The sequence below is a fragment of the Micrasema longulum genome, unplaced genomic scaffold, assembly GCF_059751315.1.
Source record: "Micrasema longulum isolate JH-2025_06_02 unplaced genomic scaffold, ASM5975131v1 h1tg001118l, whole genome shotgun sequence".
Classification (NCBI taxonomy): domain Eukaryota; kingdom Metazoa; phylum Arthropoda; class Insecta; order Trichoptera; family Brachycentridae; genus Micrasema; species Micrasema longulum.
The window spans coordinates 241,485-267,373 of record NW_028278306.1 but is presented as its reverse complement, the minus strand read 5'-3'; the positions used below and the strand labels follow the sequence as shown (position 1 = coordinate 267,373).

General features: G+C 31.6%; 1 non-coding gene across 1 annotated transcript; it reads left to right on the top strand.

The window, feature by feature from the left end:
- Positions 1-15,341: 15,341 nt before the first annotated feature.
- Positions 15,342-15,414, top strand: TRNAF-GAA (transfer RNA phenylalanine (anticodon GAA)). The gene has a single exon. It is a non-coding gene; the product is annotated as a tRNA-Phe (tRNA).
- The last annotated feature ends 10,475 nt before the right edge of the window (positions 15,415-25,889 follow it).

Below are 25,889 nucleotides of genomic sequence, written 5' to 3'. Positions count from 1 at the left end.
ATCATCTCTGCCTACCCCTCTGGGGAAATGGCGTGATGGTTAGTTAGTTAGTTAGATAGTTATTTTTAGAGGTGGGGATTAGTGTTATTCAAGCTCCTGACATCATTGCGACCTGTGAATATCTATTGTGACGGGTCCCCGTGAATAGTTCTCGCCCTCTCAGCCCAGGTCTATTAAGAGCCTGGCTACTGTGTGGATGGCGAGAGATTACATTTTGCTAAATCTCCCCCTCCAAGCCCAGATCCGTAAAGTATCGGGGTAAAGGGCGAGCTCTTTAATATCCTCAGGTTTAACCAGTGGTCCCCCGAGGATGAGGCTCTTTTTATGTTGTAAAGCATCACATTCACATAGATTGTGTATAGGTGTTTCCTCATCTGCACTGCAGAACCTACATCTAGAAGTTTATTTTATAACAAAGAATGTTAAAATAATAAAAAAAGCGTTGTTAGTATTCAACGTTAACGTAAAAAATTGTTGCCAAAAACAAAAACTTCACTAGGTATCATTGAATAATATTGTAAGTTAAGAATATACACAGACCGCGAAACTTCAGAGGAACATTCCTTATGGTTAATTAAAAAAAAAAAATGGAGTTAATCCTTAATTTCTCGTAATAGCATCTCTTCCACAAACCCTTACCCCTCTCCTACCCAGCCGATTCTCTTGTCCGCGTCCGGTGCGTATCGCTTCGTTAGTCAACCATAATTTTGATGTGTTTATTTTTGTAGGGGAGGTTTAAAGATTTGTGAAAGGGACGCTAGTCCAAGAAATAAAAAGCTTATTATTTTGTTCTTAAGTTCTCTTCCCCTTCTTATCGACGAGTTCTGCTGATTGGTCAGTTAACTTATCGTAAACCGGAAATCTATCACAACTGACTTATCACTGGTTGACTCGGAAGAACTCGTGACGTCATTGAAAGTAGTTCGTTTTTTTTCATACATTTTGAAGAACCTTCGGTGTACAATTTGATGCTCTAATTCTTACCGCCCGTAAGAATACATTTTTTACAACAATATTTGGACAAACTCAAAATGTTGTCGATAAATCCACCTGGTCCACGAAGAAGTATATACATTGAAAAAAAAAACAGAAATTAAGGCGTTGCCTGGTATGTAGGTGAAATAATTCAATTAGATGAATCTCACCAGTTTCAGTTTTTTAACTTCACAAACATAAAAAAATTAAAGAATTGAAGTAATATAGATGTTCAAATATGGACAGAATGGTGAATGTCACACAGTGTGAGCGGCCACTCAAACCAGCCAATGACAGGTCGTAAGCCCTGTAGATGCCTAGACTTCTAAATGACCTTCTCTAAAATGTTCTTCATCTACGTTGTAACATTTTTTGCATCCGGCAGGGCTGAAATTCCTCATTGTATTTTTTTTTAGAAATATAAAGCGAGCGATGGGACTGCAAGTACGTAAATACTTATCATCGGCAGTCCCCTAGTTTGTGTCTTGGACCTCAAAAATAATTAGTGAATACGAATTTCATTTAACCCTTAGCATGACAAGTCATATGGGGCAAATAAATCTGCCACGAATCGTCCGCTTCATTAATCAGCTTTGTCAATAGATGGCGGTAATGCCACGTGTCCAACATGTATGCGGAACGATTAAATTCATATGTCAGGGTACGATGTAAAAGGAAGATTGATTCACACAGGACCTTGCCGACCTATTCTGATGGCGCGCGGCGTGACTGTCACATCAGCAGGCCTTATCTAAGCTTTTTATAAAGTATCATAAGTAATGCCTATCACCACTAATAAACTTATCCCCTTTCGTCATTTTTCGTACGCGCGAGTAATTATTAGGTATCTATCTACCCAAAAAATACAGAAATATACTTATATATATTAAGAATGTACAAATGTTTGTAGCAGTGGCGAGCCTTGATTTATTTTATGGGTAATCTATTAAACAAGTTCATTAATTTGTACTACATATAAGTACTTACATAACACGTAAGTAATGTAATTATAAATGACAAATTTTTTGTGGTTCTGTGAAAATCAATTCAAACAACAATTAATATTAACCACGCGATAAACGTAGTTTTATTTTACACTATTTTAATACAATACTTGCACAAAAGTTTATTAACAAATACCACAATGACATTCCGCAGATATTTCCATTATGATCTGTCATTGACAGTACTGTCAAGACTTTAGCACAGGCCGATTTCTTTTAAAATGAATAATGCCTAATACGGCCACTGCGAACGCCACCTGTCCTATGTGATACATAATATGTCAACGGTATCCCATCAAAGAAAAATAGTCCTTCGGAAAAAATGTTCGAAACACTAGTTTCCAAATAGAGAATCTTCTTAAAATATTTGTAATCTGCAAGTTTGTTTCAGTACTAAAAAAGCCGACTTGGGTTAAAGACGAAAAATACAGTGTACTTTTTTGTATGGAAGAATAAGCTGAGGTAATCGGCTAGTTTCATCGTTCAGTAAGAATGGGCTGGGCGCTGGCGCTAGGCGCGCTTCATAGATATTTTTTTGTAGAAAGATATAAACGGTGATTTATAATAAATGACAATTACTTAATTTTTTCTCCCATAAACATGGTTACTATAATTTATTATTATTTAAAGTCAAATATAATGGTAAGCTGTGCATAATTGCTTACTTTGACGATTCGCCCCTGGTTTGTAGACAGGTTGGATTTCCTCCCTTGGGAGTGAGCTAGATTTGAATTAGTTGCGAGAGGGAGGGAAAACATTCTTGACAAAGGAAGTATAGAATTCTAAGCATTAACGGGGGTTATGACCTGATATTGGCTGGTTTGAGTGGCAACTCTGCACACTGAGTAACATTAACCATTTTGCTTATGTTTTTTTATTTATTTTAAACTTCAAGTACAAAGAATAAGTACTTTGGCGGACTTATTGCTAAAAGCAATATCTTTCAGCCAACCATTAAACAGACTGGTCAAAAGAAGAGATTGGCCAAAATTTTGTACTTAACATAAATATATATTAAAAGATTCATAAACAATATGATAGAATATAAAAAAAACTTAATTATTTAAAAAAACCGCTGTTTTTAAATTAGGAGATAAGGCTTGCACATATTAACCTGAGTAAAAAATAAAAAAATATACATTATGTTATACGTATTAACTTGTGAGGAAAATGTGAGATCGATCTTGGATCGATGAGTGGATCAAGCCAAATATGTAAAAATTTGTGTACTGTTTATAAAATTTGGTCTATATGAATTAGTCATGTTTTTTATGATTATTTTAGTTTGTATTGCTTATTATGTTAATGATAACAAGGTTAATAAGATAAATGACGTTTTTAATGTTAACTTTGTTAAATAACTAATTTAAGGTATGTTTCATTTATTGTAAAATGTTTACCTCGGCACGGGACACCTCAGAAAAGGAACATTATTCGGTAAAACAAAGAATACAAACATTGTAAAAGTATAAATAATAGATAACGAGTTTGGAAGGAGAGAGAAAGAAGTACAAAGGAAAGAAAAAGTGATAAAAAATACATTTGAAAAAAAAAAACAGTAAAAACTCGAGGAATTCAGGATTCTGGGGATATGTAACAATGTTTCAGTCGTTTCTTGAAGGTAGCAAGAGATGGTGCATTTTTTATATGAAGGAATAGCTCATTCCAAAGTCTAGAGCCTTGGATGGAGAAGGTATAGCTGAAAAATTATGTGCTCTGTCGAGGAATAGAAAGTATTCTCTCCTGAGAAGAGCGAAGCAAAAAACCATGATCAGAAATGTAAATGAAATTCTCAGCAAGATATTTTGAAGCACAATGATTATGAAAAATATTATAAAGAAGTGACTGAAACTAATCTGAAATATTCACAACCCGTAAGCTATATAACGTCACAACTCTTGCGCTCCAAAATATCTTGCTGAGAGTTTCACGAGAGACGACATAAACAGTGCTCTCTTCGTGGTGTTGAATTGGTTTAGTTTCAAAAATTACAAGGCTAAATATATTAAATTTGTGAAACGTGATGTCAAACAAACTTTGTTTAATGTAAAACTTAACGACGAAGAACTGGATCTTGTAGATACTACCGTATTTTTGGGTATAATTATAACCCAATTTGTCGAACAGACTTAGATCTGCAGCCTAAACTGTTAAAAAGCTTCGACATCATACAAATGTAGAAAAATCTAGATTGGTATACTTCAGTTAGTTTCACAGCGTTATGTCTTACAGTATACTGCTGTGGGGAAGTGCTGCAAATGTTGATTATGTTGTGCTGCAGAAAAAAGCTGTTTGAGTAATTCACAATATGAATACTTGAGAATCGCTTAGAGATATGTTAAGAGAATCAATATTTTGACCGTCACGTGTCAATATATCTATGAAAACTTGATGTACGTACATAAAAATATTGTTGATTTTAGAAGAAACAGAGCTATCTATAGGTTCAACACTAGAAATAAAGATATGCTAGTTGTGCCCACTACAAAACTGCGAAAAAATAATAATTCTTTTGCTTCAAACTGCACTCGATTCTACTATAAAGTATTTCTAGAAATTCAGGCTTTGTCGACAAAAAAAAATTAAGATTTTGTCAGACACAGCCTGTTTGAAAAGAGCTACTATAGTCAATAAATATTTGCAGGACAAGACAGCTTGGCATAAGATTCGTGATTATTGTTTTTATTTTATTGATTTTAGTTTTTTTATTTCAATTAGTTTGAAAGGTTTAATAACTAATTATTGATTTATGTATATGAATATTTGGATAATTTATATAGCGCCGTTTTTGTGGAAATCAGCTCAAGGGCGCTAAAAAATAAATAAATATCCCACCACGTCTTGCAGCTACAGAGCGCATAGACAATAATAAATCTAGCTCCTATTTACACTTTTTATTTGACAATAAAGTTTAGAGATTGAGTGATATTTAAAAAATAAATTAAAAAACTAATAAATATTATAAAAATAGAAGTTAGATTACGACAAGTCGACGGTTAGAACTCTAAACCTCATTTACTAAATTTCGATATTTGATAACATTTACCAATTAAAGCTAGATTACTAATCGTCTTACTCACTACAAAGTGCACGGACGAGTGAAATTCTGGCAACTTAAAATTATCAATAAATTTACAAAAACAAACATTGAGCATATTAGTAAATTTGTAAAGTGTTCGTGGTAAAAAGTAAACAATAAAAAACTAAACAGATAAAGCACTTCAATACTATGAACAACATTAAAGATAAACATATCAGAAGGGTAGCTTTCGTAGATTTTGGGTAGTCACTAGTCACTGTCGCAGTGTCGCAAAAGTGCAAACACATGTTGTTTGCTAAATTCCTAGAAGATGGTCCGATCCACGTGTAGTTGCCGAAGAGGGAAAGAAGCCTATTGTTCCAACGACTTTGTATCCATTTTAATAATAATAATACTTGGCTGATTTATTAACCGGCATTTTTGTAAAAAATCACGTCAAGGGCGCTTTACAATTGTATACCTAAACTTACATTCTACCTAAACTAAAGTGATATTTTATATTTCCAGATTTAAAATTGAGGGTATGATAGTTTAAGAAGTGGGATTTTAGTTGGAATCTGAACTGACTAGGACTGTCAATAATTTGTAAGTTTGAAGGCAATTGGCTCCAGGCAGAGGGGCCGGCGGCGGCAAAAGCACGATCTCCAAATCTAGTGTTTGGGGGCGCCGTATTTTGACAAGTTTTCCTCTTCCTGAATCAAATGCTGACCTAAGAGTAGATTTTCTTTGACATATATTTTCCCTAATACAAAGGTCCGATAGGTATTTTGGAGCCATTTCATGAAAGAATTTGAATACTGTCCAGCAAAGCTTGTATTTTATTATCTCTGGGTTTTTTAACAAGTGCAAATCTCGAAGATGTTGTGAGATGTGAGAGTATTTTTTTACTCCCGTAATAAGCCTTGCTGTAGTCTGTATTATTTCGTTTTATAATGAGTATGAAATTTACGCTCCATTTTATTTATTTTTTACATTATTATTACACAAACGTGTGTATGAGAGTGGTTTGAAGATTGACGTATCATTTTGTATGTACGAGTATATTGGAAAGAATATTTTAAATCTATTGAGTATTTATCAATAAGTTCACTTTTAATAGCACTGTTGTAATTTATCGTGGGAGGTGGTATTCCAGATAGTTAAATCTTGGTTTATTCGCATCACAAATTAATACATTCTTAAACAATTTTCATGGGTTCACATACTTTTTTATGATTTTAAAGTAGGCGCACTGTTGTTTGAAAGTTTCCGTTATTCACTACTTGTCACATATTTTAGTAAGAATAAAGCGCAAAATAATGCTTTAAAGTGAACCGTCTTCTTTTTTCACTTTTTGTCTACACATCGACCACTTATAAACACCAACACAATGTTTGTTTAACAGTTAACAATTTGTTTTCGAATTTTAAGCTACGATTGGAGAGAGAAACTATAATTCACGCCCAGCCGGATATGTTATATTTATAATTTATTCATTGACGACTACAAGAAATTCAATGAATCTCATATAAAAAGAAAAAAAATATAAATAATAATAATAATTAAACTTTCTTATCATGGTCTTTCGCTTTGCTCTTCTCAGGAGAGAACACTTTCCATTCCTCGACAAAGCGCATCATTTTTCAGTTATTCTTTTTCCGTCCGACTTTGGAATGAGCTACCTCTTCATATAAAAAATACACCTTCTCTAGCCACCTTCTAGAAACGCCTTAAACATTACTGTATATTCTTAGAATCTTGACCTCCCTGTAAGTCCGCCAAAGTGCTTGAAGATTTAAAATGAATAATTAATGTTTCAAAAAAATGTGCCTTGACATTTTAAATTTGACTGTCACTGGACTGTGCGCCTATAGCGTGAGACTAATCATTTAACTCTCTCGTTGGTAATATATGACTGAGATTTACTGCAGTTGGTATTATAATACAGTGCCTTTAGCACTTTTTAGAGAAATCCTAATGGTTTATGGAATTAAAATACCTATTTAGTAATATCCATTTCAAGTAAATTTTTTGAACTAGAGCTTCGGTTAAATGTCTGTTTGCCATCCATTTTGTTCTGTAACATGAGAAAACTGTTGACCGCTAATTACCGCCCAACAGAGGTAAATAATGCCACTAAACTCACCTACCAAACTGTGTACCGAGGTATCAATCGATATTTCATCGAAAAAATTGAACGTAGTTATGCAGAAAGCAGTCAGTCCAAAAAATTGAAAAAATGAGATATTGGTGTTATCGGATGCAGTAAGGTCAATTCTAGGTTCTGCTAAAAACAGCCAGGCCGTTTTCATACAAAAAACTGAAATAATTACCTTCTGAAAATCGTGTCGATCATAAAAACGGCCATTCTCAATTAGCATAAAACACCCACAACTCTAGAAAAATCTTACGGTACTTTAAAATTCATTACATCTGGTCAAATACATAATTAGATTCTTGTTTGCAATATTAATAAAAACTAATGTTTTCATTGTTCATCATTTGTCAAAATCGAAAACATGTTATAGTGTTGAGTAGATTTGAGTATTCACTATTTTCATAAAAGTGCTGTTATCTCAGTTTCACTTTTCAATGGCTGGCTGCTTTTTGCATAACTACGTCCAATTATCTTTTTACATTATAATAATAATATTTATGGATAACTTATATAGCGCCTAATATAATATATAACTAATATACCTCAAGGGCGCTTTACAAAGTGACTATATAAAGATATAAATTTAATATTAACTTTTTAATTTAAGAAAAATAATGTACTTTTCCATATTACTTTTCCACCACATGCCAAGAATTTATTCAAATGATTTAGAGAACAAGTGGGTTTTAAGTTTCTTCCGAAACATAACTTCACTCTCACAGTTTCGGATTTCTGCTGAGAAAGCATTCCATGCCGTAGGGCCTACATTATAAAATATTAACAGTAATTAATCACTTATAATTTAAAAAAGTGTATGTATTTCAAGAAGTATTTGAGTTCTTATTTTTTAACCAAATATTTCAATTTTCAGACCGTTTTTTTTAATCGTGAATAACCGGGTTGGAAAATGTAAAACTGTATCCCGGCAAATAAAGAAAACAGTTGCTGGTCCGGGTTGCGGTCGCGTGGTATTGTGTACTCACGGACCAAAGGTCCCTGGTTCAAATTCCAATCTGCCACCACTCGATTTCTATTTTTCCAGCACACGTTATTTACGACTTTTAAGAAATGGTCTGAAAATCAAAATTTGTAAGTAAATAATAAGAACTCAAGTATTTCTATTTAAAAATAAATAAATTAAAAAAGTTATCATTGACGATGATTGAACCACGCTGCATTTGGTTTGCAAATGAGCCCTATACACCTCTGGGTGTGGAAAGGTGGATGATAATAATGATGGTTGCACGTTCTCTAACTATATTATTTTTTATTTTTTATTTGGTGTTAAAATAGTTGAAACATTATAATATATGAATGTCCTAATATCATTTTATTAACAATTTTCATTAAACTAAATACTGATTATTTTATTAACATAAACGAAAAATTTGCCTTTTACAAAAATTTATAATATAAACATATTTAGTTAAATTATTTAAAAAAAACATAAATCACCCTTTACCCAAGATTTATAAACAAAAATTAAAACAAAAAAATATACACATATTCGGTAGAAAGTTTAAACAATTTAAGAACAAATGTAAAAATCAAATTAAATAGTAAAATGTTTTAAAGTAATAAAACGAAAAAATCGAAAAGTACTGTTTCATACAGCTTTGTAAATTGAACAAAAAATTGTAGATATTATGAAATGTATAAATAAATAAATATAATTACCATTCACCATCTTCGAAAAAGTTAAAAAGGTTTGTTCTTTAGGGACAATACCCTACACTAAGTATATCCGATACGTGGGAATAACTATTGCCGAGATCATGAAATCTGTTCAATACGGCATTACAAGTATGCACTCTCCGTGAATTGTTGCTACTCAACGGTTGCACCTGTCTAGTTATTCTTCCAGGCACCCTAAAGTTGATGAGAGATAACAGTTCAGGGCAATCCCATTTTGAATTTAAAAAATTGAATAAATTCAAAAGGTCTATAATTTTTCTTCTTTCTTTAAGTTTTAACAAATTCAATGTTTTTAGTAAAATGTCACATTTTAAAAATTAATAACTGATTCTAAGTTTAAAATTTAATACCTTAACAATTTTTTAAGATTGTAGAGTAATACTGGTTTCTCAATAATCAGGAAGTTCAGTGTCTTTTTTTTATTTGTTGATAGTCTATTAAACTAAGCCAAGAACAAATTATTTTTTTTACATACCGTATTTTTAGCGCTAGCATTTTTTAAAGTTTTGTATTTCTGAAATAACTCCACGTGTGACGTCAGAGGTTGTTCTGTGTTAGTTCTTCCCATTGGTTTGTTTACGGTTAGCCAACCGGATATCCTTCACAGCTGTCACATTATTGGTTGGTTCATATGAACCAGTGACGTCAATCAAAGTAGTGCGTTTTTATTAAAATATTTTTTATGAATTTTTTTCGTACATTTTCAAGAAACTTTGCCGTATTATTTAATAGTCTTATTTTTACCGCGCGCAAGAACACATTTTTTGTATCCAATTTCCCGTAGGGCTAAAGTTCCTCATTATAAACATTTATAAACTATTTGTACACTAGAAAGTTTGCAATTTTTCAATTTTGGGAAAAATCAAAAGATTAGTTGATATGGGTTCATGTAAACCAACAACACAATCCACGAACCACACACCAACTACCGCAACAGCACATTATACTATCAAATCACGAAAATTTTAAAACAAATTCACCATATTACAAAACAAAGCTTCAAGAACAATCCCGAGAAAAAAACAGATACACAAGGGTAATGTCGACGTTAAATGAATTCAAAGTACTAACATATTGTAAACAAAAAAAACCCTTCAATATAATGATATTCGTTTACAAAATCATTAACTCTTATAAAAACACCAAAAAAACGAATTTAAAGCCAACCCAAATACAATTACTATTCACTTGATAAAATCGGTTTAAGCAATGATTTCTTAACTCTCTTTTTTCATGTGTTTCATTATAAATACTGTTTTAAAGGTAACAGTACAATGAATCGGATTATGGTCTCATGGATAATGTTACGGACTCACAGATCAGAGGTTTGGGGTTTGAACCCCACCATGCCCCATTTTGACTTCCATTTTCCTATCGTGAGTTATTTACAACTCATTAAAAATGGCCACCGAAATTAAAATATTTGAGTAAATTTTAAAAACGCATAAATTTCCTTTTTTATTAAAAAAATGGCATAAAATAAAATACAAACATATGGATGAAATATTAATAGTTGTCATTTAAAATCCGATTATATGCATTTGCATATCCCAATTAATGCATGAAATCCTCTTTTCGTGACTTTATTGCGTAATAATAGCAATTTTTCGTTTATGTCGCATATTTCAGCGTAGAGAGCAAATATATTATATGAAAAAACATTTTAAAATTTCCTCGTCACAGAAACTTTCCAGTAACCTATTTAATTATGAAAAATATGAAAGTAATTAGATCTACTTTTAGCGATTCGATGATAGACTCATATTTTTTTCATGAATTTGTCTTTCTAATTAATTTGTTTCTCGAGTCGTCGGCTATAACTAACGTTTATGTCAAAATTATAAGTATTGTTACAATTTATTTTGTATAAACAACGAGACATCATTATTAAAACGAAAGCCATTTTCAGAAAAAATACACAGGTTTGAATTTTGTCTAAGGAAAGATACCATTGCTGTAGACTGCAGCGAGATATTGCACAGATTTAGGGTCAAAGCACCAGTAAATGGCCACCCCCCAGTAAATGACCATTGGTTAATAAAACACAATATAATAAGATTTGCTACATGTGTCCAGTTGGAAAACTTTTAACACTAGAACCTATGACAAAAGCAGTAGGCGGACACATCTTTTGGTAAGAAACAAATTTATTTGTTTTGAACTGTGAGTTGTCAAAAGGTAATAGTGCGTCTTCCCAATTTTTTTGAATTGTAATCGTATATTTTTTAATTTTTTCAATATAATTTTTTGAGATCTTCGTTACTTTTTATTCTTTTGTTATTATGATTTTTTTAATATGTTTTTTTACTTTTGAATTATACCTTTAACTATGTTTCTTAAATTTATTACATTTTCAAACTATGTTTGTCTTTTTTAATATGTTTTTTGCCATACATATAACGTAAATATATTTTACTACGTCTTGTGCTGTTTTTTGTTTTTAATATGAATTTTACTAGGTTTTAAAATATGTTTTTACTACGTCTTTTGCTACATTTTTTTCTGTTTTTTTTTACTTTATATTTTACTGTGTATTTCACTATGTTTTTACTATGTCTTTATTCGTTTTTTTTATTTATTGATCACTTTTTTAATATATTTTTTAACTGTCTTAGAACCTTAGAACTGGGTAAATAACCCTAATTAGACAGTCAAAGCAACTTTGTTTAAATGAAAATTTTGTATTTTTTTCCTCATTATAAACAATAATAAAGAAAAAAATATTGTAACCTCACTGGAGTTGCCCGTGGCAAGGACACTTAACAATATACTTTTTTTTTAAAATACGTGTTAGAATAAACAAAGAATACTTAATATACCGAGAGCAATAACAAAATGTAAAGATAGTTTAAAACGCTGCGTATTTATGTTTATATTTAATTTCTGTATACCTACATATATTATTTATATTATAAAACGCACAATAAAAGAACGAAAAACATAATATTAACCAACTATTCTAATATTGGTTTATGCGAATGAGACAATCCATTTTATTTATGTCCTTTTTTTATAGCCTTTTTGAACATTTTCTCGTTAATAATTGTTTTAATAGACAGTGGAAGTAGGTTATACATTAAAATTGCATAATATTGAAAATATCTTTGTCCAAAAGTGGTATTAGTTAATATTTGTTTAAGTTCTCTTTGTGTTAACGATCTTGTGATTGTGTTATTTGTAAGTGTTGTACTGTTAGGGGGGTTATGATATGATAAGAAATAAAATAAAATATCGTTCCATGGAATGCGTAATATTCTATAATAGATACATACTTGGGCATATCTAATATTTTTTATAAGTTGAGCTTTTGTGTCCTTGATTTAAAGTGATTCTTATTGTTTTCTGATTTCTCATAGTATGGCTTTTACGTAAATTAGTCTTATATGTAGAATTCTACGGAAAACAAGATTATCTGCAAGTATGAAAAACGATACATATTTTCCATAAATTTTCCAATATAAGTTGTAAAAAAATAAAAAGCAGGTATTTTTATTGGACTGACCTTAAATGAACGTTTTTTCTGAGCAGTTTTCATTTCCGACTGAATATACGAGTACGTGTTTGCATTATGAGGCTGTTAGTAATGATTTCGCGGTACTTAACTTCCTTTGGGAATATTAAAAGGTCAACACAACACATTTTGAATCGGCAGATTATTTTTACGGCTCTGTGCGTGTTGTTGGAACCATAAATTGAAATTATTGGGAAAATATCTGCGCAATGAAAATAAAACCGGCATTTTAAAATGGCGCGGGGCCATTATTGACAGAGAAAAGCTATAAACATTTAAGGAATAAAATCTACGATGACACGGAGCTGCTAGAATTGATTCCACATAAAATATAGTGCGCTTAAATTTTCGGATAAATACGCTCAGCTGAGTGCATTATGTCGATTATTTTGAAATTATACAAACCGTTTTAAACTAACAAGGAACGGTCTAGAAATACATACTAGAAAATTTGATCCTTCGAGCGTCAGATAATCGACTCTCTGGGCCTCGGTTTATAAGCATCTCGGCCACTTAAAATTTTTACCTAATACATTTTTTTGGAGCTATCTAAATGTAATAAATAATAATCTATAATTTAAAGTAATGCTACCAAACCGTAAAAAATTAATTTGACAATTATTGTAGTCTGCATTAGTTTGCAGGTTGTTTAACTCATCACGTAATGCATACTGAAAAAATAAGGTAGAATTTAATGTTTTTTTTCTAAAGGAATAACCCGCTAAGCCTCTATTTTGAGGCTTGTAAGCGGGTGGAAGAGAAGGGATATTGGAAGAGGTAATGAAAAATACACCACAACACCCAGACCAATTGAGAAAAAAACCTTTCTCGAATTTTTTTCTTGCAACTTGCGTGAATCGAACCCGCGACACCAATTTCACAGTCGGCCGTCTAACCAACTGCGCTACGTCGCCTGCTGCTGGATAGAAAACAGATAGCCGCTAAACTGCCGATTTGTACGGAATAATAGGTCTATATTATCTGCCGAAGCCGTTGTCAGTAAGCGAATTGCCATATGGGTGAATTTTGATCTTTATTTGTACGGCTTCTGGGTGCGTAAAACAGTGCATGAGATCTTGCTATAGCATAATTATTGGGAACATACAAACTTATCTCTTACAAAATATTCGGATCATATATGCTTCCAGAAATCGGCTAATGGAAAAGTCTCCCAAGTAAAATTTGACGGCGAGATTCAAAGGTGGTGTGATCCAGCATCCTGCCAGAAACAACGATGGATACAATACTATTTATTTTAAAGATACAAGTATAGCAAAAATCGCCTTTTGACCTTCTCTATTTTAAGGACGTGGTATATGTATTAAACATCTACGCAAAAAGTGCAATTAAAATTGATGAATGAAGAATCTTTAATTTAAAATAATAATACTGTTACCTTAGTTTGATAGTCTATTAACAAACTTTTAAAAAAATCACCGAATTTTCTCATCGACAGCTGTAAGTCTTTGGATTACTTTCTTACATAAGCTGTGTATCACTCTTCAATCAAAAACACATTCTGGTTTCTATTTCACACACAAAGCTGTAGTCTTTATCCGCCCGGATTCAGACACATATATTTTTCTGTTAAGATTATTTGAAATACTCGAAAATCGATCTGTTGTCAGTGGCGAGTGCAGCGTTTATGGAAATCTGGCGTCGTTAAATTTAAATTATGTTAATTAAGGGTTAATTAAGGCTTAACTTGTTGTTAATGGATGGATTCAATGTAACTTTATTTCGTGTTCTGAGATTTCCTCAAAGCGGCTTAGGGGGATTCATGAAATATATTTTTTACAGGAATTAACGACATGGATTTTTTGCAAGAATGGAAGTATTTTCCCCCTTTAGGTTTGAAAAGTTATTAGCAATATGTAAATCATTTAGTAAGTGAATTATTAATAAGCTTAAAGAAATGGTAATGGAGGCATTTTTATTTTATTTTTATCTTTAAAACCTCAAATTTTATTTAACATGATATAAAAATATCCGTTTTATGTATTATGCAAAGTTCATTAATTCAATTACTCTAATCTTATCTACTCTGTTGTGTCAATCAATATTTCCGCGTGCGCAATAAAATATTATAGAAATTTACAGATTACTTTTTTAAACTTACATTTGTGTACAATATTTTGAGTTTGTCCAAATTTTTGTAGACAAGGACTGGATTCAACTCCCTGGGGAGCTGTTTATATTAACATAGTGTATAAAGTGGCCACTTAAACCAGCCAGCCATTGACAGGTCATAAGCCCTGTAGATGCCTAGACTTCTAAATTACCTTCTCTTAAATGTTCTTCATCTCTGTTGTAATATGTTGATATAAACAGCTCCCCAGGGAGTTGAATCCAGTGCTTGTCTACAAAAATTTGCACAAACTCAAAACATTGTTGATAAATCCACCTGGTCCATGAAGATGTATAGAAATTGAAAAAATATAATTTTCAGGCGTTGCCTAGTATGTAGGTGAAATAATTCAATTAGATGAATCTCACCCGCAAAAACAAAGGTTTTAGCTCTTTAACTTCACAAGCATCAACAGATGAAAGAACTGAAGGAATAAAGATGTTCAAATATAGGCAGAATGGTAAATGTTACACAGTGTGTAAAGTGGCCACTTAAACCAGCCATTGACAGGTCATAAGCCCTGTAGATGCCTAGACTTCTAAATTACCTTCTCTTAAATGTTCTTTATCTGTGTTGTAATATGTTAATTACATTTGTGTTATAATTACGCAGCGGTATCACGAATGCGCGCGGCGAAAGTAGAGCATAGTGAAGGAATTATTGGACACAGTCCGATGTTTTCGAATATGATTCTACGTTCCTTCTGGACTATTCTTAATTCTATGAGGAAAGCATAATTTTATTGCATTCGCCAAATGAGTACAAATGTTGTTTTAAATACTAGTGTTAAAAGGTTATCAAGTTAGTAAGTGACTTTCATTTGATTCTACATTTTGGAAGTGACAATAGTTGCCGAAATAGCTCAGTTGGGAGAGCGTTAGACTGAAGATCTAAAGGTCCCTGGTTCGATCCCTGGTTTCGGCAAACATTTTTTTTTACATTTTGGACTAAACCTTAAACTAAATAAAATGTACAGTTTTTAATATACACTTTTAGATTTTAGGATTCTGATTGTCCATTTCTTTTCCAATTTCCAACTGTTTTTTGTAGTATTTTCAGCTAACTGTGCAAGTAAATAAATGGTGTTATTCAATATGTATTGGAAAAAAAAATTATGCTGAAATAATTCTTGCAATATTTACATGTCAATCAAATAGTTTTGATGCAAGTCTTTAAGAGGGAAGGAGAAATAAAACAGAAAAATATTGTACAGATTTAAGAAAGGATGTCGGCCTCGTGGTGTAATGATCAGCGCGTTAACCTGCCATGCAAGAGGTCTCGGGTTCGATTCCCGACATGATTGATGTAAAATATTGATTTAAATGGGTTTTTTCACACTTGAATATTTCATAGTCCCTGGACTGGTACCTGAAGTGTAAGACTGATCATCTTACCTTCGTGTAACAAAAATGATCAAGATACGCTGCGATTGAAGTACCAATGCAGTGGCCTATGCGCCATTAGGTGCGGAAAGGAAACGATGATGATGATGACGAAGAAAAGATGCAAAATGTAATAAAACCAAAATACAATGAATTAAACAAAATTGCTGTAGAAACATCAAATCAAGGCATTCATTTTTTAAACAACAAAATGTTATTTATATTTGTTTTTAAATAAAAATACCTAATAAAAAATGGTAAAAACAAAGTTATTAAAAATAATAACGAAGATCCAAATACTGTTTTTTGTTGGAATTAATATTTTCACTTCTTATGAGCCTTCTACTAATAACATTATGTAACGTAAAAATACGAATTGCTGCGTAATCTTGACAAATTTGGCGGTTGCGGATAACCGCAAAATAATCATTGAATTTATCATAAAATTTGACGTTTGCAGTTATTTTCAAGCATTGAACTACTATATGATTTGGTAAGTTTGACGTTCGTAGTTATTTTCAAACATAGATTTACTTTATAATTTTGATAAATTTGACGTTTGCAGTTATGTTTAAACTTGGATTTACTATTTATAATATTAATGAAGTTGACATTTGCAGTTATATTCAAACATGGACCTTGAAATTTTGAAGCAATTAGGCAGGGCTGAAAGTGAGTGAGGTGGTTTCTCGGCAATCCGGCGTATATCGGACCAGAGTACTGTCAGATTGCTGAAAATGAGGGATTACTGGAAATCACTAATAACGACGCATTTAAGCAGCAAGAGCGATGTTTTGTTTACACGTATGTTTGTAATACTGTATAATTCACTACAATAATACTTACACGCAACTTAAGAGTTAACTTAAACAGTTAAAATAAACGCCTAGTAGCTGCTTGTATAAAAACGCCGGATTACTGGCAGGGCCAGAGAAGTGAAGTGGCGGATTATATAGGGAGTACTGTAGATTTTTGGATATTTGTAGCACTAACTTTGTGGTTCATTATTATAATTATTTTTTTATTTATTTATGAAACAGACAGTACAATTACATAGTTTTGTAGTTTACACAGTTAGACTTAACTCTAACGGATCAGTGAAGTTTCTAATTTATATTATAATTATATCTAAGGTTATAAATCAGGATGTTGAGTATCTCCGCGTGTGACGTCAGAGGTTGTTCCATGTTAGTTCTTCCTCTTGGTTCAACCAACTCTCACATCATTGGTTGGTTTACATGAATCAGTGACGTCAATCAAAGTAGTGCGTTTTTTATAAAATATTTTTTATGATTTTTTTCGTACATTTTCAAGAAGCTTTGCTTTACAATTGAATGCTCTAATTTTTACCGCACGCAAGAAAATATTTTTTGTATCCAATTTCCCGTAGGGCTGAAGTTTCTCATTAACATTTTTTTTTAAGTACAAAAAAGAGTAAGAAAATAATAATAAATGGAACCGGTTTAAAAATTAAAATCAAAATAAAAAAGTTATATAAAAGTTTGAAGTTAGTATTTACAAAGAGAAATAATATTAAAAATAATGAAAAAAATTAGTTAAAGTAATTAAAATGTAAGAATTAAAAAAGAATAAAAAACATGGTCAGATGCAAAAAAAAACTTTTTCAGTAAGGAAAAACAAATATATACATACATATTTTAAGGGATTCAAATAAATGATGAGAAGAATCTTTAAATAAAATATATGTCAATAAATTTAATTTAATCTAAAAAACATATTTTAAAATAATGACACATTATAGTAAAAAAGGAATTTATTGTTTTTGAAAACAATTCTAAAAGTAATAAAAAGTAGTTCAAGAGTATAAAAACATGTCAAGCGCAGCAGAGAAAAAAGGGGCAAAATAAGAAATTTTGAGCAGGATTGTTACGTCCTTAGATTTTTTACCTACATAATTTTCAAAGGTTAGATCTCATTAAACAAAATAAGGTAGATTGAAATGAACATGAAGCTGTTAGAACGATTGGCATCTTCGGTATCTACACACGTGCATCTTCCATCTACCAGAGTCCCGATTACAAAGGGAAGTTGACAGAGTTATATTCGACTGTTTATAAAGCAAAATTGATATTAATGTACAAACATTTCGTATGAAAATTAAAGTATCTTTTTCGGTAACCTCTAATTGAACATGTTAAAAAAATATATATGCACAAAGTGGTAGTACGATCAAGTTAAAAAAGTTAGTCACGAGATTAACAGCAGTTTGCATTCACATAAAATATTACAGATTTTTTTCCAACCAATGTTAAGCAGACATTCGTCCAGAGTTTATTTCTTCCACCCCTTGATTATGTAAATGTATGTTACCCAGATGCTAATTCTGAACCGCTTGATAAGTTGGAACGATTGCAAAATATTTGTATGCGTAATATCTTTAATATTCAAAAATTCGACCACATAATCGAATACCGCACGCAATTACACTGACTCAGTATCAGGCATAGAAAAAATATTCTCATTATATAGTTCTTCACAATATTTTTAATAGTCCCACTTCGCCTGTTTATCTGAGAGAGTTCTTTTCACGTTCATAATAAAATAGCTATCTAATTAATAATTCATTTTTGTACATACCTGATATTTCAAGTGTTGTCCTGATATTTCTCCACAAATTATGTTTTTACCGGGCTTTCTATAGTCTTTTCTCTTCTCGTTATATAAAGCTTCATAATTACTTGAACAATCAATAAACATTTCGCCTGTATTACGTTTGCACTCATTTTGCCTTCTTTAGGAGGCAAAAATGCTCACCGCTACACAAAAAAAAACAGTTCAAAGACTTTTTGCACCGCAATGACGCCCGTCTTGTAAATGGCGGTACCGATGTTTGACGTTCTGCTGACAATCAACGCTCTCTAGTAAACCAGCGCCATTGATTTGTACAGACAACGTTTTTAAGACGTCATCTACTAGATGATAACACTTCTCTAAAAAAATACCAAAGCTTTAGTAAACTGGGAGAATCAACTTCTATTTGGAAAACCAGTATCGCCCCCCCCCCCTTCCACCGAGATTTCAGTGACAGTTCATACAGAGTAACCTTTTCATGTTATTTTGTCCGTTTTAAAGACACTCAGATAAATGTTGTGATATAAATAGTCAACCGGTGGATGTCTCGGGTTAGATTCCCAACATGGTTGCAAGAAATATTTATTTAAAACGGTGTTTTACTCTAGGATATTTCATAGTCCCTGGACTGGTAAGACTGATTATCTTACCTTCGTGTGACAAAAATGTTCAAGATACGCTGCGATTGGTGAACCAATGCAGTGCCCTATGATGAAGACATTATGAACTAATTAAAAAAAGTATATGAGTACACGGAAACGCTTTCTTTAGTTGATTTTCGTAACAGAAATATACTGTCATATTATGAATTTATCTAAGATGGAATAACTCGTTTTTAATAACATGCAGTATTTTTGTAGTAAACGCTCAAACAACATGATTTTTTCTAGAGATCGTTAGATTCATTCGTCTCCTTAGATATGTTAATTGTTCTACTAGAGATAGAAGAACAGTTTTTAGAATTCATTAATGCAGTGAAAAGCATTTTAGTTATAACGTTTTAGTTAGAATTTCTTTACGGATAAGGTTGAAAAAATATTTATCATAATTGTTCGTTATTCCTTTTATTCCTTGGGGCTATAAATAAGGGCTAACTGTTCCCGATACGTATTCGAAGAAAACTTGTGTAACAATGTTTTGAATATGTCCAAATGTTTGCAGACAGGCTGGATTTCCTTCCTAGGGAGTTATTTAGATGTCAATTTGTTGCAACATAGAGGGAAAACACTTTTGAGTGTAGTCATTGGCTAGACTTTACACACTGTAACATTTACCATTCTGCCCAAATTTAAACATCCACATTTCATCAACTCTTCCATCTGTTGACTTTTGTGAAGCCAGATTAACAAAATTTACCTATGAAGTAATTTGACAGCTGATGACGTTTACACACGGAAACTAGATTCACAAACGTCTTGAAGCTACAGAGTGTAAAGACGAATGGAATCAAAAATTATTTCAATGTAAAATATACATTGAGCAGAGTTGGAAGTTTGTCAAGTAAAAAAAATAAATTTAAAAAATCATCATCTTCATTCCCGTTTTTGCACCCAGTGGTACATAGAGCAATGCATTGGTAAACCAAATTCAGTGTATTTCGAACATTTGTAAAACGAAGGTAAAGTGATTAGTCTTACGTGGCGGGTGCCAGTCTAAAACTATTAAATATTGCAGTTTAAACTAGCCTTGAAATAAATAATTTACTTTTATCTTGCCAGGAATCGAACCCAGTACCTCAAGAATGGTAAGCAAATAGTAACTTCACTAAATAAACATTGCCCTTCAATATTATTGACACATTTATTACTAAAAGTATTTACGGTTTACTACCACGATAATGAACTAACAAACCTTATCGCTGTCAAAATTGGGAAAATTAGATTGAGAGTGACAGACAAATTGATTGTGTATCAGGTGCATTAACGGCGATTGAAAGCAGTAAATGCAAATTCTTAAAAAGCGTGAATCTTTTTCAAATAAAAGATATTTAAAAAAAATAAAAAATAAATAACTGAGGTTTCATTAAAGCTTAAAATTTATTTTTGCAATTTACGAGTCTAAAAAGTGATTGCAAGAGACCTTTGAAACAGGACCAGTTTAGTGGGTGGGTTTCATAAATTGAAAGTATGTTTAACTGTAAATAATTGAATTATATAAATATAACGCATACAAAAGCAATCTTTGCAAAGTATTAATGTATATATTTTGGAGTGATTATTTTTTTATTTTAATGAAAATCAGTTGAAAAATATAATTTTCTTGGAAATCTAACCTTTGTTCTTGAAGAGCTATTTTATTAAATAAAGTATCTTGATCTTTGTATTTTCCAGACATATTTACCACTCAGACATTAAATAATTCCTTGGGTCATGCAAATGTTCATTTTGTTTTTCCTTTGAATTCTTGTCTGACAATTCCATAAAAGTGAAATTGCAAAAATTCATTAAAACCTCAAAACGTGAGGCTTTTGCGAATTAAGGGGTGTAAATGCAATAGTCAGAATTTTTAGCATTCGTTTGTTCTACATAGTGCCTATTACGTGTGAATTATTTGTGTATAATTAAAAGATGAGTCAAGATATGAAAATGCTAAGCGCATTTTAGACTTTTTAATATGCATACGAGTGCTTCATTTTTTTGTTTATCAAAACTGGAAAAATAAAAATAGGATGAGTTTATGTTTATTATTGAAATTAATTACAACAGAGAAGGAAAATATTTTTGAAAATTTAATACGAAAGTCTGGTCATTTACTAGGCTTATTACGTATCAGTGTCAATTTTTTTTTCTTTTTTAATTGCGTTTATTGGGGATATGAACAAGATACTTAAAATACATATAAATCATTGTAAATGTATTTGAGAAATTGGTTGCGAAGGGGGGTGTGTTTGTGTGAGAGAGTAGGTGAGGTGTTATAATGGTATGAGGGTAAATATGTGAGTGCATATTATTGCACAAATGTCAAAAATATATAAAATATGATTTTGTTGATGTGAATTTGTGAAACAACTAAGTAGAAAAGAGAAAATTAAAATATTCAAAGAGAAAAATGTATGTTTTAAAATACGCATTTTAAATGTTTATTTATTATAATCAAAGGGGTCATTAAAGAGAAATTTAAAATTGTACTTTTTTATTTTGTTTAATAATACAATTTTTTTGTACTCCTAGAAGTTACAACAAACTCATTTTGGGACAGAAAAACTATTTAACATAAAGGTAATGTAACAAGTAATAATATGCACATAAAACTGAAATAAAATAGCAAGTTAAGTATATAATACAAAAAAATAAAACAAATGATAATAAAAAGACAAACAATACATAAAGATACTCTTGTTAAAATAGTCAGAGAATTCTGCTCCGGAAAACCTTTTTCGGATACATGGAACAGATCAACATTCAGAGCGATGTTTTTCAGCACAGCGGTAACCCTTCCAACAAGCATAACCATTGGCTGGTTGTTCCTGAATATTGGAATATGAAACAATCTATTCTAACGCTGTTTTGGGTAGTTATTAGGAACACAGAAACCAATGTTTATCATAATACCAGAATTATCAATCATAGAGCGCAATAATCAATAAAAATCTGTAATCAGATACACATTTTTCATTTAGTCTCTAAACTGTTGTAGTCAAGCATATCCTGGAGAAACTTAATTGGGTAGAGCCAAGGATAATACCCGCACTCTATTTTTGTTATTGTATCTTTGATTCATGTTAGTGTCAACATGCCCAAAAAATAAATAAAAAACTTGCCCACTTAGTCTGGCGCGGCATGTTGATTTAAATAACGTAATGATATAACAATGATTTGAATTGGTATGCGTATGCTTCTACATTTCACCATGTTATATCCTAACTCAACATACGGCTTTTTATTTGGCGGAGTTCGGGACACATTATTATTTTATTCCAATATCTTTACTGTCGTTATGAATAAATGCATGTCAAAGTTTATCAAGAACGTATTTTTAATCATTTATTTGGAACACTTAACGGCTTTCGATTATAAGACTGATCATCTTACAAAAAAATAAATCTGTCTCGAGTCTGCAATTTTTCATGATTAAGACTTATAAGCAAAGCTTTCTTTTGATAATTAGGAAGTCTAGACATAAATATTGTAACAACATCGTAAGTAGTTGCCCTGTGGTGTAATTGCTAAAATGCAAGGGGTTTCTAGGTTTAATTGCCGATGAGTATTTTATTTGTTTAAGTCTTCAAATACAAAAAATAAGTATTTTAGCTGACTTATTGCTAAAAAAAACAATATCTTCCTGACAACCAAAAACAGTAGGGTACATGGTTGAGATGGTATAAAATTTTTTACTAAAAAATACAATATTTATAAATCAAAAAATGTATTTTATATTTATTTAAAAAAAAAAAAAATTAATTCAAAATTATAGCTGTTATTTCATGTTAATATAAGGCTTGTGCATTAAAAACTCAATAAAAGCACATTATGTTATAAATATTAAAGGATGAGAAACGTGGAATCAGGTTATGAGTTTGGGAGGAGAGAGGAAGAGAGATTAGAAAAAAAGAGTAAAAACAGTAAAAATAAGGGTGGTTAGGGTTCTAAAGATATAAAGTAATGTTTCAGGCGTTTTTTGAAGGTAGTCGGAGAAGTTGCAAAATAAATAGGGAGCTCATTCTAAAGTCTAGCACCTTAAACAGAAAGCTTATTGGTGAAATGTGCCATGTCAAAGTATGGAAAGTGTTATCTCCTGAGAAGAACGAAGCGAAAAACCATGATCAGAAAGGGTATAAAATTCTCAGCAAGATATTTTGGTTTGCAAGGGTTATGAAGACTATTAAAAAGAAGTGAGAGAGATTGAAAGTCATAATAATTATATAATGACGGTTTTTTTAACTCTTGGCGTTTTTTTTTAAACTTATGTGATAAAGCCTCATGTTAGTATTATTTATCTTCCAGTGCCTCCTCAGGTTACCTCGACGTTGGAAATCACTGCAGTGAAAGCATCTCTGTTCTAGGTTACTCGGAACTGATCCTCGACTCTCCTTATTGGATATACTCGCCATAGTGATTCCAGGGAATAGAAAGATGATTAGAGTGGTTTCCCGTTGCCTTCTCTGGTGGATTTTTCTGTCGAAGTTACCTTCCTTAAGCTGGTTGGTTCGCCTTTTATCCTCTCGTTATCTGCTGTGAATACACCTTTATATTATCTAAATATTTTAAAATAAATAATTTTTTTTGTTTTACCAACGGATATAGATATGTTCCAATCATCAGAAATTGCAACTGCCTCTATGATGGCATCGTCTGCGTAGTATGTGATGTTAACAACCTTATCTCATATTAACCTTATCTCTTATGGAGAAGCCTGGGTAAAAATCTTTGCGACATCCCATCAGTGATGGGTAATAAAGAACTCACACGAGAGGTAGTATCATACATGATAAATATAGAGCAGGCAATTGGTAAAATAAACCAAAGTAGGGAACAAAATGCCGAACACTCTTCTTGTGGAATGGAAGGCCGGTTGACAGCTGTTAATAGGCCGGCTTCTCCTAAAGATTTTTTAGTGGTTTCCTCTCCACATGAGCAAATGCTGAGAAGTTCCTGATTAGCCCACGTTAGTATATCCCTTCTGATCCCAACAGTTTAGATAAATTTAAAAAAAAAATATTGCAGAAAAATCCATTTTTAAAATATAAACCTTGTATATTATAAGCAAGGTAAATAATAAAGCAACTCCTATATAAAAAAAATAAAAAAAACAACCTTATCTCAAGAATTATGGATATACCACTTCCTCCATACGTGAAAGCGTTTTATTTATTTATTTATTTATTCACACTCTTTATCAAAATACAATTCCATATTCACTTTGCCCAGCTAACAAGGGTGCATACCCCGTTCCAAGCTAGGCAATTACATTTTAATATATTATAATACTTAACAAATTAATATAGAGCACAGACAAACAAAATATAAACTTATTCGGATACACATTTTGATTCATATACATACAGACATACACATATATACACACATGTATATATAAATATACACATATATACACACATGTATATATAAATATACACATATATACACATGTACATACACACACACGTACATACACCCATGCGCATACACATACATACATTCATAAAAACATAGACAATTTATTTATGCGAAACTTCATGGTTGTCATCTATAAATATATATTTTTTAAATTATTCTTTATTTTTTATATTTTATTTTTGACATCCAGTAAGGTTCTCCAATCCGTGGCATGCATCAACTTTTCTGACTCCCTACGACCAATGTCATGAAAGAGCGAGGTCAACACCTTCCGTAACTTGACAACACTCCCGTCTTTCCACGATTCTGGCAAAAGGTTATGGACCTTTTTGCCTACGTTATAGTGTTGTCTCGATGCCAGAACAGTGTTGACCCCTTCACTTAGTATCAGATCCCTATTAGAGTATCTTGTGTTATGGTTGTGGTTGACGCTTGGGTAAATGTCTCTCTTTATGTGTGTAACCACTACCGTTCTCAATATATACTGTTGAATAATATTCAGTACTCTGAATTCTTTGAAGAGCAAGTCACTTGGATAGCGAAATGTTTTTTTTAAGATGACTCGGATTAAAGATTTCTGTGCAATTGCTACAGGTTCAAGGGCGGTTTTTGTGCAAGCTCCCCAACCAATTAGACCGTAAGTCAACACAGAATTTGCCAGTGCATGGTATAGGTGTTTCAAGTCCGGGACTTTAAGTATATTTCTAAGTGGGATGAAAAAATGTATTAAGCGCTTAATTTTTGCAGTTATAGTTTCAATTTGTTCATTCCATCTCAAATACTGGTCTATAATTATTCCAAGATATTTTATACTTTGAACACTACTTAGTTTTTTGCAGTTGCAATTTACCATCACTGAACAATTATGTAGTTGAAGTTCGTGAATTTCATTAGGTTGCCCGGCGGAAGTTGCACTAAAACTTACTTTTACTTATTTATTTAGTTTTTTATGTTTTTAAAAAGGTTTTTGGCTCATAAATTGTTGCGTAATATTGAGTTATAAAGGTGTGAAACTTTCTTGTTTACTTGTTGTGCCTCATATTAACTTTTTAAAAAAATGTTATCATTATCTAAGTCCCGAATTGAGTTGTAGTAACTCCTGCAAATGTATTCTAAATTGATTAAACTTTGTGATATAATTTGTATTATGTGGTTTATAAATAAAAACATTGTAAGTATTCAAGTATAATAAAATACATTATGTAAAAAAATACTACAAAGATGTAAAACATTTTTAAAAATGAATAATGGAGGGCATTTAAAGAGCCAATAAGCTGTCTTTGGCTGTTTAAAGTTGCTACTTTACAAACTTTGATTTTCATTTTCCACTAATTAATTTTTGTAATTCTCAATATTTAGTCACTTTTAT